Here is a 14,054-nt window from a genome sequence, read left to right as displayed (position 1 = left end):
GCCACAGTCCCCTAGTAGGTGGCGGGGGGGGGGGGGGAGTTTTATCTGATGATGGCAGTAGGCTACTGATCAGTTTGGTAAAAGTCTACAGAAACATAGATTTTATCAGTTGTGTTGTCATACGTCAGGTGTGACCTATCACTTGCCAGTAGACTGAGGATGGTGGGGGAGGGTAGCGAAGGAGGAGAATTGGTCTGTAGGCACCACTTTCCACTGTAGTAGAGCCGAAGTCTCCTGCCCTCCTTTTCACCTCCTCCTTGGGACTCTTTGCTCTATCTCTCAGCTGAAAGAAGGTGGTGAGTTAGTGAAGAAAGGAAGGCAGGATGAGCTGCTAGGTTGACCAGGAATAAAGTGTTACCTAATGGGTAGAGCAAATGTGATGGATGTCTCTTTAGAGCAAAGGCACCCGGGCCATCTTCCAAGCCATGCTGAATCTAGCTATGCTGAATTACAGGGCCCTTCCACACAGCCCTTTATCCCAGAATATCAAGGCAGGAAATCCCACATTCTCTGATTGTGGACTCAGATAACCCACTTCAAAGCAGATATTGTGGCCTTGATATTCCGGGATATAGGGCTGTATGGAAGGGCCCTAAATCGTAAAAAGAAAAAAAAAAGAAAAAAAGAAGGGGGGGCATCCTATATTGGTGCCATCATCCCTTTGATCAATCCCTTTGATCAATGAAGTCAATAAAAATATGCAGATTTTTTAAACTGTTTTTAAAATGTGTGTTGTGACTGTAAAGTGTTTTTTTCCTGATATGTTGTTGATTTTATTTTATTGTGTTGGTTTTAATCTGTAATTTTTGGGCTTGTCCCCTTGTAACCTGCCCCGAGTCCCTTTGGGGAGATGATGGCGGGGTATAAAAATAAAGTTGTTGTTGTTGTTGTTGTTATTATTATTATTATTATTATTATTATTATTATTATTAAAGTCTATAAAAACAACCACGTCTTCACTTAATTCAAGGTGAAACCGACATAGAAGTGCAGGTCCAGGGCTGGCATTGAGCGAGTTCCAGTATCCACAGTTTGACAACTGCAGAAGTCAGCTGGAATTTTGAAGTGTTGTATCTTTTTCTTCAATAATGTTTTTATTACTTTCTAATTATTGAAATTTTCCCAATCACACCACCCAACACCCAGACCACATATTTCCTCTATATCAGGCATGGGCCAACTTGGGCCCTCCAGATGTCTTGGACTTCAACTCCCACAATTCCTTACATCCTCAGGCCCCTTCCTTTTTGCTTAAGTGGCAGAGGGGGGAAAGAAAAGGGCCTGAGGCTGTTAGGAATTGTGGGAGTTGAAGTCCAAAACACCTGGAGGGCCCAAGTTTGTCCATGCCTGGTGTTGTGCCATTTAAATGCAGATCTACTACTCCTTTCCACCCAAAGCCAAGGAAGCCATCCTGGTTCTAAACCAGTGTCTGTGATTCGTAATGGACTGGATGAGGGCAAACTAACTGGAATGTAATCCAGACAAGACAGAGCTGATCTTGGTCAGTCTGAAAGCAGATCAGGGAATGGAGACCCAGCCTTATTTGGAAAAGAGGTATTCCAAGGTGTAGCTTCTCTGAAAGATGCTTGATGAAATTAGGAAAGCTATTGTTGAGCTATTCATCTTAATCCTCTGGTCAGAAACAACTTGAAGGCACACAACAACTGCAAAAAAGTAACATTTTTAAATAGGCAGACATTTCACAATACAAGTTATTCAGCTTTCATAAACAACACATTCTACTCTCACCATTAGAAAGTTTATATTAGAAATAAACATAGCATTTTGTCTTTTTTAAAGCCTTTAGTTGTCAAAGGCTTTCATGGCTGGAATCACTGGGTTGCTGCAAGTTTTCCGGGCTGTATGGCCATGTTCCAGAGGCATTCTCTCCTGACGTTTTTAATACTGGTAGCCAGATTTTGTTCGTTTTCATGAACAAAATTTCAATATTAAAAAAACTCTAAAATCAGTAAATAAAGAACAACACTCAGAAAACAGGGGAATTCCAGAAAGCTAATACCTCCCAACAAAGTATACCCCCAGGCAGGAAGCAGCCAGGCTTTGAAACTGCAAGGCCATTCAATGCTAATCAAGGTGGCCAATTACAACATTCACACTTGCCTCAGGTAGACAAAAGTTCTTTCTTTTACCCTGAACATCCCACAGATAAATGAACACCACTTGCCTAGTTTCCAACAGACCTCACAACCTCTGAGAATGCCTGCCATAGATGTGGGCAAAATGTCAGGAGAGAAACCTTCTGGAACATGGCCATATAGCCCAGAAAACTCACAGCACACAGCAATGAAGCCTTGAGTTGATTGCAGTTGATTTTTAAGTCAAGCTTACTGTGGATTGGATTCCAAGTTGGTTTTTACATCCTCATATATGGAGACATAGGGGGCATTTCCACCAACCCCCTGTCTCTTTTTCATATCATTCCCAGGGTTCCCTCACAGTCTTCAGGTCAACGTTTTCTTGTTTTATGCAGGCTGGAGAAACAGAATGAAGTATTGGAGTTTAGTACTACTACTACTACTACTACTACTACTATAACTACAAATAATAATAATAATAATAAACTAATACTCTTTATGTACATGCTCACCATTCCCAGATGGAAAGTTAGGCTCCAAACCAGTCTCTTTATAATATTTGAGTTTTCTGCGTTAAGTGTGAAAATGCTCAATTAAAAAAAAAACCCTTTTAATTGAAAACCATTCCTATCATCCTGAGTGGATTGTATGTTGTTCTTTCTCATTCTAATTTTTATTCTTGTATAATATTTTATTATTAAATCATTTTTATATCTGTTATCAACATATCACTCACAATGATAGTTCTAACCTAGCCGTACAGTTTCTTTACCCCTTATTTACTTAATTTTTAATCCCACCTTTCTCCCGATATAGGGACTCAGTGACTGACAGCAAACATCTAAGATTTCTTCTGCACTTTTCCCATAATCTTCATCATTATTCTATAAATATCTTCCAACCAGTCAGCCACTTGCAGGTGCCCATAGGCAACTACAGTCTCAGCAAAAAAATAAATAAAAATAGTTCTATCTTAAGGAAGGGAAATGCCTTTGAATCTTCTGAAAAACTGTTTTGTTGATTAAATATTATATTTCATACTACTTTTTAAACCATTTCATTATTGTATCTGATTGGGCAGTACCAGTTCAGTTACACTATGTAACAACATTTGAAAAAAAATTGTTCCTGGTTTGAAAGTGTTATTTCTGTTTAATTGTGCGGTACTTACTTTGAAAGTAGTTGTTATACTCTGGAAACTTTGTTTCTGTGGCTGCCACAAACTATGTTGAATTAGTTGAGACTGGATGAGATAGTCATGGAAAAACTATAGCAAAATGTGCTGCAGGACGTCCTTTGCACTTTAATAAACTTTTCCCATGTTTTAATGATAGAACCAATTAGGAAATGACATTTATAAAGCAGGAACAAAAATCATGTTACATAGTGTTATTCCCATCTCTTTCATACTTTAAGTTTTTAATTTCCCAGTTGTCTTTTTCTTGCTACATTTCTATAGTTTATTCTAAATCTTACCTGATAGAGATAATGTTTTGGCCATCTTCAGCCCCATCTACACTACCATGTAATCCAGTTTCTGGTCCCAGATTATCTGCTTTGAACTGGTCTATAAGGCAATGTAGACTCATATAATTCAGTTTAAAGCTAATAATGTAGAATCAGATACTGGATTATATGGCAGTGTAGATCCAGCCTTAGGCTTCTGACCACCCAACTATTTTGAATGTCTGAAGCCATGGCATACAAGAATAATAGGAGTTGGAAAAGTTAGTAGCTACTTGCTGTATTAGTACATGACAAGTCTCTTCCCCATCATATTACATTTTAGTATTTCTTTAATTGATGTTACCATATTAGGAAATAAAAAGATAGCTTCCCCATTTTGAAAACAGGCAACATTTACTGCATATTTCATATAACAACACAGATATCTTTCCTTATTTACCTCCTATAACAACACAGCCCCCAAAAAAATCCCAAAATCTTGGTGTCTTGGTTTGTAGGCTTGTTCCTGAAATAATTTGGAGTGCTGAGTCAGAAAATTGCATTGGATAGACTGCATCAGCTCTAGTTTCTTAGATATGGTTATGATTTTCCATGTGTGAGCAGATAAAAGTCTGATATACGTATTAGGTTCCGTGTGTAAAAAAACTAGAGTTGACACAGGAAAGCCAATGTTATTTTTCGAATCAGCAGGTGAGATACCTGCAGAAACAGGACTAATATTTGAAGCACTAAAGTATGTGTTAGGCAATGTAATAGGTGCAGATGAGTCCCCCTGGAAGTACACCCTCATGTATGTTGTACATGATGGTCAGAGACATTTAGTGTACCTAATTCTAGAATCCATGGAAACAACTTGTTTTGACCAACTGGTGGGGCAAATTGTGAGAATTAGGAGATATTGGTGTGCAAACCTGGCTTCCTCTTTTAAGCAATGGGATTTCCAGAGTGAATCTACCTGCTTATTTCAATTACCTCTTTTTATCATAAACTGTAACACTAGCTTAACAGCACAGCTTACATTATGGATTTATCTTTGTACTCAAGTCTGAAACCCAAATTCTTGAAATAAATATGAGAAATAAGACCTATGGCAAAACATTACAATGTAGAAGACTTCCAGGATTAAAGCTAGTCAGGCATGCCTTTTTTCTCTTTTTTTTAAAAAGAGTATTCATATAATTTCTGCTCCCTAGTTTTCTGTAATGAAAGCTGGGAAAATCCCAGATTCTTTTTAGTTTGTCAGGAATGACTTGAGAAACTGCAAGTTGTTTCTGGTGTGAGAGAATTGGCCATCTGCAAAGACGGTGACCAGGGAACACCCAGATATTTTACCATCCTGTGGAAGGTTTCTCTCATGTCCCCACATGAGAAACTGGAGCTGACAGATAGGAGCTCACCTTGCTTCCCGGATTCGTACCACTGACCTTTCGGTCAGCAGTCCTGCCGGCACAAAGATTTAACTCACTGCACCATCGGGGCCTTAAATACCTAGAATTTGGGTTTTTTGTCTAAGAATTTGAAATATTATTCTCGCTGCAGAACAAAAAGTCTTGGTCAGCTAATTTAATCTTGCTTTCTGGATAGTTTTGTGTTGGACTCGCAGATATGTGAAGTTACCCTCCCCCCCCCCAAATATACACACCAATATATGTATGTGAAAGAGTGTGAAAGAGTCTTCAATTTACAAATACAGTGTGTGTGTGTGTGTGTTTAACCTAAGTCTTATGTCACAATAAACCAATTAGCCCTTAAGTTGCTAGAGCACCTTTGCTTTTGCGTAGTTGTAATTATGAGAATGCTTCACAAATTTTCTGTGAGTGATGTTTATGCCTCAGTCTTAATCTACTCTTGAGCTTCTCTTCCCTCAAAAACAACAGTCTGATACTTTTTTCTTCTAAACCTGTTTTCCTCCTTAGATACTATGAATTGCTGATGATGGTCGTTGTATATTCCTAGCAATGATAATTTTATCGCTGAATGTGGGATCTCAGCTGTGTTTTCTGCAAGCTCCAGAAGCTGTATGTATGTGTGGCAGGAGAGAGATAATTGTTCTTGCTTTCTGGTCCTCTTTTTACGATAGGGAGAAATCAGCTCAGACATCACACAGGCTGCTTTTGTAAGCCATTCATTTGAATATAGGGTGATCCATTCAGACATAGAGCATGAAGAACTTTCTCATTGTGATTAAATTAGTGAAGTGCTGTCTCCACAGCAGGTAAGAAGGGTGTTGCTGATTTCATGATAGCACCATCATATACTACTTCGGTTCCACTATGCCTTGGGCACATGTGATTTGGTTATCAGTGCGAGACTGCCCCTGGGCAAACCTTGGCAGGGATCCAAAAGGTAAGGCTACATTGGAGAGTGAACCCTTGGCCCTTCAGATATTGTTCTTGTGTGCCTTCAAGCCATTTCCAACTTATAGTGACCTAAGGCAATTCTATAATGGGGACTTATTCAGAGAGGGGTTGCTCTGTCTTCCTCTGAGACTTACCCAAGGTCACCTAGTGGGTTTCCATCACTGAGTAGGTGGGATTCAAGTCCTATAGCTCAGAATTAAGACTCCAACCAATGCCCCAAGCTAGCTCTCATGCTTTTTATATCACCCATATCCCCCTGCCGTTGACCACGCTGGGTTGGAAAAATGGAATATGTAGGCTCAAGTATTTGTGGGCACAAACACTGTCCATCCTTGTCCCATACAGAGACAGCCATCAAGCATTTGGAAAACTACACAGGGCTGTTTCTATTCAGCAAGTAAAGCGTACGGGTGTCCTCCCTTGTTAGCTGGGACTTGGCCTCCAGCCAGTCATTACCAGGAAGCTCCTTAGCTGTTGAGTTTGTATGGCAGAGATAGGCTTATCTCCTCAAGCCTGTTGCCTTATACAAGGCTTCCCATATCCAGTTACCTTTCTAAGAACTTTTGGGCTGATTTTGCTGTCGGGAAGGCACAAAAGACCAGAACAAATGATGTGGATGTCATAAACATCAAGGGAAAGGCACACGATTTTGTTGAGACGAATCTAAACCTACTCTTCAGGTTACTCTCCTTGCCAGACCTTAATTATCAGGGTGGAGCAGCACAATAAATTGTTGGTGTAATCCAGAAGAGCAACAACTATGCAAATCTCCTCCTAAGGGATCTAGCATTATTTCCCAAAGCACATGCTGGCCTTTGCAAGGAAATTGCCTCCCCACTATCCATATTGCTCATCTTTATTTCAAGATCAGAATTAATTTACTGGCTTAAGTCCAGCCTTGCAGTGATGGCGCAAGGCTTGGAAAGTCCTTCTCCTTCCAGAGTGAATTCCAGAGGCTCTAGCTTGGGGAAAAAATTGAGTATATTTTTCAGAGTGGGTGTTAACTCTAATTTTTGTATATTAAAGTGGCTCATTAAACAGATTATCTATATTGTCATCAAGCATTTTTGAATAAGACACAAACATCAGGCATATTGCTGTTCCTGTTTTTTTTAAAAACTGTATGTGCCAACAGTTGTTGGAGGGAAGCTCATTATCATTTCTGTTCAGTAGAAATGCATTCCAGCTCTTCCATCTGAATTATCTAATAGCAAAGAATTGCATGACAGTATAGCTCAGTACAAGTGCTTTCTGTAATGTTTTGTCTCTGCCACCCTCTGAATGTGCTACCATCCCCATTGACCATCCCAACTGGATAATAAAGATGTCCATCATATCTGGATAATAAAGATAAGGGTGCCAACCAACTTAGGGTAGGATGACAAGTTACATCTGGTTTCATGGTGAACATATGAGCCCCCGGTGACACTGTGGGTTAAAATCATGTGCCAGCAGGACTGATGACTTGAAGGTTGGGTTGCTGACCCGAAAGTTGCCAGTTCGAATCCAACCCAGGGAGAGCGCAGATGAACTCCCTCTATTAGCTCCAGCTTCATGCGGGAACATGAGAGACAAGTTACATCAGGTTTCATGGTGAACATAGGAGCCCCCAATGGCGCAGTAGGTTAAAATCTTGTGCCAGCAGGACTGATGACTTGAAGGTTGGGTTGCTGACCCAAAGGTTGCCAGTTCGAATCCAACCCGGGGAGAGCGCAGATGAGCTCCCTCTATCAGCTCCAGCTTCATGCAGGAACATGAGAGAAACCTTCCACAAGGATGGTAAAAACATCAAAAAAATCTGGTCATCCCCTGGGCAACGTCCTTGCAGACAGCCAATTCTCTCATACCAGAAGCAACTTGCAGTTTCTCAAGTCGCTCCTGACACACACACAAACAAACACACACACACACACACACACAAACATGATCACCAGCGCATTCTGGCAGTGACAAGGTATTGGAATACTCAAACGGTTCTTATGAGTGGAGTTTTAAATACGGAAACATCAGAAAATCAAATCCACTGTGATCGAATGACTAGTATATCAAAACAGGCCTGGAGAGGCCTCACTTCAGATGATTTCTCTCCCCTACAGTTCACTAAGGATCTTTAGGTTACTAATATTCAGTGTTAATTGATCTCACAGTAATTATGAGTCCAAATGTCACCTTCATCTTTTTGGAGGTCATATGAGGTGAGGATGTAGTTAATAAGGAAATAAACTTGAAATATACAGGTGGGAAGGGTAGTAGCTGAGGTCGCAATCCAGAATTACTCCCATTTAAATCAAATGAACCTTTCTGTGTAAACATGGTTAGGATGAGGCTGCAAGTTTGTTTTACCACTGGAAAGGAAAGTCCCTATTATTATTGTGCATCTTACATTGTTAAACATTTTTTAAAAATTCTTTTATCTTTACAGATACTAGGGAAATGAATGAACATAATTGAAATCATGAAACCTAAAAAACCCCATCATACCTTTGAGCTGCCATTGAATCAAAGAAGGCACTTCATAGCTGGGAATTGAAAAGTTTTAGCTGCAACTGAAATGTTTCTCTCATTTATTGGCACATGCTGCACACTGATGGGATCAAGTGGCAAATGTAGGGAAAGACTCCTTGCCTAGACCTAAAAATAAACATTTAACTTATTATTTTTATTATTCTTATTATTGACTACTCTGAGACTTCTGAATTCAGACTGACAGAGTTTGGGAGCACAATATTCCTGACCAGACGATCATGGAAAAAAACAAGTATGGATCGTTGATGTTGCAATCCCAGGCAACAGCAGAATTCACGAGAAGCAACTGGAAAAGCTTACACAATATGAGGATTTAAAGATAGAACTGCAAAGACTCTGGTTGTTGTTGTTGTTGTTCATTCGTTCAGTCATCTCCGACTCTTCGTGACCTCATGGACCAGCCCACGCCAGAGCTCCCTATCGGCCGTCACCACCCCCAGCTCCTTCAAGGTCAGTCCAGTCACTTCAAGGATGCCATCCATCCATCTTGCCCTTGGTCGGCCCCTCTTCCTTTTGCCTTCCACTTTCCCCAGCATAATTGTCTTCTCTAGGCTTTGCTGTCTCCTCATGATGTGGCCAAAGTACTTCAACTTTGTCTCGAGTATCCTTCCCTCCAATGAGCAGTCGGGCTTTATTTCCTGGAGGATGGACGGGTACAAGCCAGTAAAAGTGGTCCCAGTGGTGATTGGCACACTGGGTGCAGTGTCTATAGACCTTGGCCTGCACTTAAAAACAATCGGTGCTGACAAATTTACCATCTGACAGCTGCAAAAGCCCATCCTACTTGGATCTGCACACGTTATTCATTATTATATCACACTGTCCTAGACCTTTGGGAAGTGTCCGACGTGTGATCAAATAGTGATCTTGTTTGCTGTATACTAATCTTGTATCTGATGATGATGATGATGATGATGATGATGATAATTCTTACCCACCTCTCCTTGTGGCTCAATGCAGGTCACAACAAAGCTAAAAACACACAATAATCTTAAACATTCTATAAAATAATATTTGGGAAATCTTGAACCAGATGAGCACAAATGGTTTAATTTTTATGCACTGTACTGCAATCAGCTCTTGTGCCATATATTTTTTATACTTAGTTGAAAAGCTGTGTAATTGTTAATAGATCCCTAAACCATGATGAAGCCTTTTTTAAAAATAGTAATAATTGTAGGGGTTGAGGAAGCCCCTTGGCTTGTTTTTTTCCTATGATTTTCCCTACTGATCCCCTTCATTAAGATTAAAGCTATGTTTGCTACATCCAAAATCTCCCAAAACTAGCCTACTGCCATAGAGTAGTGGGAGGTGCCCTTCCTTCAACTGCTAGTTCACCTGAATTCCTGTAAAGGGGAGACAGTGTAAAGCCATTTGCCTCACACAGCAAAACATATTGTACTGGCCCAGCATAAAGTCACCATCTGTGGGGAAGAAATAAGGGGTAGTTGGCACCTATTTGTTGTTTGACTAGTCAGTTTTGAAAGTCATTGTGTGACCTTTGTGTGGAGCCAGTCATTTTCTTCTTTAGCCTAACCCTTCTCTCAGTGTCAAAGGAAGGATAAAGTAGCATGATGACTCACATTAATCTGTACCACTCTGAAGTCAAATTAAATGGAGGCCAAAAAATACATCCAATTTATGAAATTCAGTCCTACAAAATGTAGAGAAAGTCACTAGCTAGGATAGTTTAGCAGGGATTGATACAAACTTCTTTTTTTATATCAGGAGAGAAGTCTCTTCTTGTGTGAGAGAATTGGCTGTCTGCAAAGACTCTGCCCATGGGACGCCCATACGTTTGATGTTTTACCATTCTGTAGGAGGCTTCTCTCATGTCCTCGAATGGGAAGCTAGAGCTGACAGATGGGAACTCACCCCACTTCCTGGATTCGAACCACCAGCCTTTCGGTCAGTACTTCAGCCAGCACAAGGGTTTAACCCATTGTGTCACTGGGAGCAAAAAAAGGAGTTTTTCAGCTATTTTACTATGACAGTGTTTCCAACGTATGGGATGCCCATATGTTTGATGTTTTACCATCCTGTAGGAGGCTTCTCTCATGTCCCTGAATGGGAAGCTAGAGCTGACAGACGGGAGCTCACCCCACTCTCTGGATTCAAACCACCAACCTTTTGGTCACAAAGGGTTTAACCCATTGTGCCACTGGGAGGAAAAAGGAAAAAGAAGAGTTTTTCAGCTATTTTACTACGACAGCGTTCCCAAACCTTTTAAAAAGTGATTTTTACTAAGCATTGTGGATCCACAGAGTTCTTCCTTCTTTCATCTACTCCTATTGCCTGAGTGTTTTGTGTAATGTGGTAGGTTTGGAAATGAAGATGCAATATTTTAAATGTAATCACAAACCTTTGTTCTGGTAAAAGAAAATATTGGATTCACATCTAATGTAATGTGTTTCTTTTCTTTCTTTTTTACTTAAAATAGTTTTGAAATTGGACTTTACGTTCAACCGCTGAGAGTGTAAATGCTGAGCAGCATTCAACTTGCTTCTAAATTTGTTTTAAGTGTAAGCTGAAAAGGTGTTTGGAGATGTAACTAGCACCCCCTTTCCTTCTCATTAAAGACAATACAATAGTTGGTCTTATGTTGTTTACTTTTAGTTTTAGAATTAATTTTTAAGGTCTTTCGTAAAACCCCTAAGATCCTTTTGCAGTTTGGGAACCACTGAACTATAATAACTGAGAGTACATCTACATCATAGAATTAATGCAGTTTTGACTCCAGCAGTCATGGATCAATGTTATGGAATTCTGAGTTTAATAGTTTGGCAAGGCATCATCTCTGTTTGGAAGAAAAGGCTAAAGGCCTTGTAAAACTATAGCTTCCACAAGTCTATAGCATTGCACCATGGCAGTTAAAGTGGTATCAAACTGCTTTAATTCTACAGTGTAGACACACCCTGACTGGAATCTCCAGGACCAGAAGCAGTCCTCATCTGGCAACTGGGACCCCATCTATACTGACAAATAAAATCCAGATTAACTGCTTTGAACTGGATTATATGTCAGTGTAAACACATATAATCCAGTTCAAAGCAAATAATGTGAATTATCTGCTTTGATAATTTGAATTATATAGCAGCGCAGAAGGGGCGGTAGACTCATATATTGCATTTCAATGCAGTTAAACTGCATTATGAAACTGAATCGTATGGCAGTGTAGATGGGGACAGTGTAGCTGAAACACAATGGGATACATGTAATGAATAATAATATTTGCAACAATATAATGTGAGATTTCATGCTACCTGTGAGCCTTTACAGACACTAGAAATCCCATATTAAACAGAGAGCATACTGCAAGGAACTGGGGGAAAGGGCTCAGAAATAACTGTGGGTAGATCTCACAACTCCACCTCCACACCTTTGGATTTCATCCAAGAAAGTTTGCCCAAAGCCACTATTTCTCTTTATTTGACCTTGGTGAAATTAATTTCAAAACACGAAACTCACTGGGTGGCCATGGGTCATCATTTCCCCCTTCACTTTATGTACCTCGCAGGATTGTTGGAAGCATAGATGGGGAGAAGAGCCATGTGCCCCAAATTTGAACTCACTGAAGGAAAGTCATCTGATAAAAGTTACTTATTACTAAATTTATTTATTTATTTCAAACATTTATATCCTGTCCGTCTCACGCCCCCCTCCCAGGGGCGGGGGGCGGGGGGCGGGGGGGGGGGTCAGCGCACCTCACAACCAGCAACCATTAAAATTACATAAAGTTACAATCCAAGGTCTGTCAATTCTCGGTCACATAAGTCATTTACACTATTATCACTTCACCTGCTGCTCAAATGCTTGGTCTCACGACCATGTTTTAAGTTTTTTCCTAAAGGATAGGAGGGAGGGGTGACCTGATTTCATTAGGAAATGAGTTTCACAATCAGGAGGTCACCACTGAGAAGGCCCTGTCTCCAGGCCCATGTATATGGGATATATTGAGTATGGTGATCAGATCATGATATGAATAAACATAACAGTTTAAATAATGCACCAGTAAGGCGTTTTCGCGAACCACCATGGGAATTTCGGGGGGGGGGGGGGCTGAAGCCCCTCAAGCCCCCCCCCCCCCCCCCGCTACATGCCTGCCTGTCTCTCATTCCCATCAATCACGCTTGCGAGGGTGGTGGGATTGAGAGCAGGGCCTCCCCCGACGATCGAGGTAGATATGTTCAGACAAGTAAACTGGGCTAGAACCATTTAGGGTTATAACTCCCAGAAAGTCTTAAGTATAAAAGCTCTACCTGGCTTTTGGCCTTTGTTTCTCAAAAGGGTGGAAATGGCCTATTCTGAGCATGGTCTAGTTTAGGGGTACCTCTACACCAGGGGTCCTCAAACTTTTTAAACAGAGGGCCAGATCACAGTCCCTCAAACTGTTGGAGGGCCAGATTATAATTTGGAAAAAAATGAATGAATTCCTATGCACACTGCACATATCTTATTTGCAGTGCAAAAACACTGTAAAACAATACAATAATTAAAATGAAGAATAGTTTTAACAAATATAAACTTATTAGTATTTCAATGGGAAATGTGGGCCCTCTTTTGGCTGATGAGATAGGATTGTTGTTGTTGTTGTTGTTGTTGTTGTTGTTGTTGTTGTTGTGTGCTTTCAATTCATTTCAGACTTAGGTTGACCCTGAGCGAGGGCCAGGCAAATGACCTTGCAGGGCCGCATCTGGCCCCTGGGCCTTAGTTTGAGGACCCCTGCCCTACACTGTAGAACTGACCCAGTTTGACACCACTTGACTCAGTGCTATGGGATCCCAGTACTCTTTGGTAGATAAAGTTTAAAACTCTGTAAACTACAAATCCCATGATCCCATAGCATTCAGCCATGGCAGTGAAAGTGGCATTGAACTGCATTCATTCTACAGTGTAGATGCACCCTAGTTTTTGTGCTATAGATACATATATTACCTTATATGTGTATTTCTGAAAGCCATCACATTATTTTCCTCCTCAAAAGGATGCCCAATTCAGTATACTACAAATAAATCATGGTATATGATTTATCTGGAGTTTTAATGTTCTATAACCAGAAAGTAAGAGGAAAGAAAATGGGACAGAAGAAATTCAATCCACTGATTAAAAGCTCTTTCACTTATCATCCCTTGGCAGGTTTTTCCCGCACATGAAGGGAAAACAATGTTATCAGAAGCAGCGTTTGTCTTGCAAAAGACTTCCTAAAGATGGCGGGGAATTCCACTGCTTGCCCCTCAGGCTGGCCATTAACTCTCAGGAAAGCTCCTTAATTGACGAGACTGTGTGAAGATACAGCTGGACTCGTGCATGCCCTTCATTAAAGAAACTGACATTTTTCAAAAATATGTGCTGGTTTTACAGGAATAAAAGAAATTACTTCAGATTTGCTCAATCACGCAGTGCTCTCCCACTCCCCACAACTTGCTTTGACATTTTTGCTTTCCAATATGAGATTAAGTAAGATTTCTTTGGGGAATAAAGAGTAAACTGTAAGAAAGGGGTTAAAAGTCTTATAAGGGTGCATCTATTCTCCACTGTAGAATTAATCTTGAGAGTTGTAGCTTGGTGAGGCACCAGCATTCTTCAGCAGAGAAAACTAATCTAT

The sequence above is a fragment of the Anolis sagrei genome, chromosome 4 (genome assembly GCF_037176765.1).
Source record: "Anolis sagrei isolate rAnoSag1 chromosome 4, rAnoSag1.mat, whole genome shotgun sequence".
Classification (NCBI taxonomy): Eukaryota; Metazoa; Chordata; class Lepidosauria; order Squamata; family Dactyloidae; genus Anolis; species Anolis sagrei.
Note: the sequence above shows the minus strand (reverse complement) of the source record.